The sequence below is a fragment of the Meleagris gallopavo genome, chromosome Z, assembly GCF_000146605.3.
Source record: "Meleagris gallopavo isolate NT-WF06-2002-E0010 breed Aviagen turkey brand Nicholas breeding stock chromosome Z, Turkey_5.1, whole genome shotgun sequence".
Classification (NCBI taxonomy): Eukaryota; Metazoa; Chordata; class Aves; order Galliformes; family Phasianidae; genus Meleagris; species Meleagris gallopavo.
This window is the reverse complement of record NC_015041.2, coordinates 37,924,853-37,928,675: the sequence shown is the minus strand read 5'-3', so window position 1 is coordinate 37,928,675 and position 3,823 is coordinate 37,924,853.

Below are 3,823 nucleotides of genomic sequence, written 5' to 3'. Positions count from 1 at the left end.
ACAGGGCAGAGTAAGAATCTGAAAAACCCTTACCGTAGTGTAAGCACTGCCCTGCAACAACCAAAACATCGCCCTCAACATGGATGAACTTTGAAATAGAATTGAGATGCACTAGCAAAAGTAAAAATTACTAAATCTGTGTCACTAGGTCAATAACTTTCAATTTTCATAAAAATTGAACCTACATTCTATAGCTAAGACAGCGACAAATCTGAGGAAAAGAAAGCCTAAGATGAAATATAACATGCTAGATATTTAGATGGCAAGAAGACTGATTTTGAATCTCTTTTAATTCATAACTGACTGTAGGTTATATCCCATATAGCCTACAGTCAGTTTTGAATATCATGTCATCCAGGACTGACTGCTTTTCTTGTATTAAGAACAAAAGCAATATTCGAAATAGATATCCAACTATTCTTCTCTTGTCAAGTATTTACCCAGCTAGTATCACACTTCCCCTTCTCCATTCCACAGAGAAAACCTCTGAAGTTACTTTGATAAGCACAGATATACTAAGATTATTACTTATATCCTCTTCATTTTATTGCAACAGAGCATGTGAGGCTAGCAAATACTTTAAATGTCTACTGAAGCAACAACTCCTCAAAAGGAACATCATACAATTTAAAATGAATCTCTGTAGTTACAACTTTCTATGATAGTCTTTGTACTAGCCAATATGGACTTCATAGATTATTTCCCAATACTAAAACAAACAAACTTTACTTATTTACATATGATTTTACGAAATACATAATTTTCCAAAGGAAAAAAATGCTAACTGAAAAAACTGCATCTGGGAAAAAACAGGGTAATTTGCATCCTTTCTTCAAGAACTCAGCCTAAGCGGTCATCTGAAATATGAAAAAAATACAGAAATTAAGATTAAAAATACTTTGTGTTCAGTTCTGCTTCAGCACTTCTGTTTGCATTGATGAATGGACTACTTGGTATTTTCAGCCCAATATCCTGCTTGATTTTTCATCATAGTAATACAAGAAGGACTGATACTTTTTCCTTCTAGGTGGATGCCACTATGGATTTCAAAATCTATTAAAGAAGAAGAACTGACAGTATACCAAAGCGCTCCTGCTTGCAAATATTTCTGTTAAGTATAAGCTCAAGAAACTATTCTTTAAAAATTCAAATCACATTAAAGTTGCTTACATCATTAAGTCAAATTTCACTTATGAACTTCAATGACTTTAATGAAGTCATAATCCTGGCAAAAAAATATATATCAACATGTAAGTATGATTTTTTACCAAAACGTAAAGGATTCTTGCACGTAAACTTGAGGACATGCAAAATTATTTGCAGGATCAAGGATTAAATTATCAGGCAAGCTGCAGCCTTTTGAGAAAGGGGATCCCATCAAGCACAAACAGAAAGTAAGAAAAAATTTATTACATAATGAAACAAAAATACATTCAATATCCATTTTTCTTTCTCCAGACATCATACTACTTCTCTTTTTACTTGAACTTTTGTTTGTAGTTATTTCTGGCTAGGCTGGATGGACCAAGGAGTGTTAACATTTAAGGTTTACTCTTGCAAATATTTCCCTAAACTAACACAACTGCCAATTATGACCCCTCAAAAGTTTATGTAAACGTATACTCTCACAAAAGGCATCTAGAGCTGAGACAAATGGTCAGTTGTAATTCTGTAAGGCTGAACAATACCAGGTTTGACATTTGGACGGTTTTCAACAGTCCTGGGTTTCTTACTATAGACTTATCAGTTGTTTTTGGAACACTGCAGACATACAGATTGGATAAATGATGACTGCAGACATGCAGATCAGAGAGGGTGCTTAGTTTGGTTTGCTGTTTTCTGTTGCTGTTTTGCTCTGTTTTGTTCTGTTTTGTATCTTTCTTCTTTTCAATTTAAAAAGTTAATATCCTTACTGACGTGGCCTGGAAAGACTCAAGAGTTCTGCTGGATGTCATGCTTTGAAGAAAGGGATCTTTCTCTTGAAATACCATCAAAGACCATATACATGACAGGAGAAAAGAAACTAAGATCTTTATCATCTACTGGGTTGCCAAATCCTCAGTTAGCCAGCAATATAAACTGATATGATCTACAGCTCTCCCAAGGACTCTCTCTGTTTCTGTCATCAAACACCATTTGGGTTTCAAGGGTGTCCAGCACATTTAAAAATAAGGCCACAGAGCTCAGACAGGTTTCAAATAGCCTAAAATTGGCATTCTCTTTTGAAAACATCAGTATCTCATTATAAGTTATTTGCTGTAATAACAACTAAATTGCTAAGCCCAAAGATCCCTCTATCCCACTGATTTGTTTTCAGCAGCTACTTCTAGTGCTTATGGAAAAACACAAGAGCTAGGTATGTACCGAAGAAGATATTTTTCATCATACTCATAGCTCTCACAGATATGTGATGTGACTAACTAAAATACACAGTGCCTGGCCTACACATTTTTTTAACGTGCAAGCGTCAGTTTTCAAAGTCGAACACAATAAGTAGTAATTCTACGTTATTTAAATTATGTGTGCTGCCAGCAAAAAAGAAAGAATTCTTGAGGTCTGTTGTCTCTAAAAAAGTCCTCCAACCCAACGAAAATAAAGGTCCACAAGTCTCAAGGAAGTAAAATAAGCATCAGTGAATTTGCCATGAAAAAGTAGAAAAATGGTAAGCAGTTTCTAAAGCCCTAGAAATGCAAAAGACTAGCGAGACTGTGAAAGGCCCTCCATGGTTAGCAAGGAAGCAATAATGACTTCCAAGGAAAGAGAAGGCTCATACAACTAAGCAATGCAAGAGGGTCAAGACTCAAACACAAGCTCAGGTGGTAAAAATATTAAAATCTATATATGGAAGACTGCCCTTCCTCATGGAATGAAAAAGAACAAGGAATTTAGTATCTCTGTAGGTTCTGGAAAAATGAAAGGAAATTAAGGAATTGAAGATTTTGAAATACTGGGCTTTCAAATGGGATCAATAAAACTGGATTGGGAATGAACTGATCTGAAGAGACTGAACATACCCAGGGAAAAACAGACCCTGTTTTTTCATTTGAATTCTCTCAGCAAATTTTGTTCAGCTGAGTAACTCTACTAGCTCACATTTGCAACTGTGAAATAACCATGCTATTTAGATGCCAGAAAAGCCTACACTCAATTTTTAAGGGTCATCACTAACACCACCGAAACTGAAGGGTTACATTTAATCTCCTGCTATCAGCCTGTTAGTACTCAGAACATACAACTAATGTTCATCTTTTGGTGTAATACAAGGTCAGGTATCTTAAAAGATGAGTGGACAGCAGGGACAGGGAGGTGATTGTCCCCCCTCTACACAGCTCCCGTGAGGACCCATCTGGAGTACTGCATCCAGGCCTGGGGCACAAAAAAGACGTGTAGCTCTTGGAATGGGACCAGAGGAGGCTCCTTAAGATGATCAGAGGACTGGAGCATTTCTCCTATGAAGAAAGATTGAGGGAACTTGGCTTGTTTAGCTTGGAAAGAGGCTCCAGGGAGACTTCATGGTGGCCTCCCAGACTTGAAGGGAACATATAAGCAGGAGGTGGTACGACTGTTTACAAGGGTGAATTGTGATACAACAAGGGGGAACAATAAACTAAGAGGAGGCTTAGGTTGAATATTAGGAGGAACCCAGAGGGTGGTGATACACTGGAACAGGTTGCCCAAGGAGGCTGTGGATGCCCCATCCCTGGAGCCATTCCAGGCCAGGCTGGATGTGACTCTGGGCAGCCTGGTCTGGTGGCTGGTGATCCTGCACATAGCAGGGGACTTGAAGCTAGATGATCATTGTGATCCTTTTCAACCCAGGCCA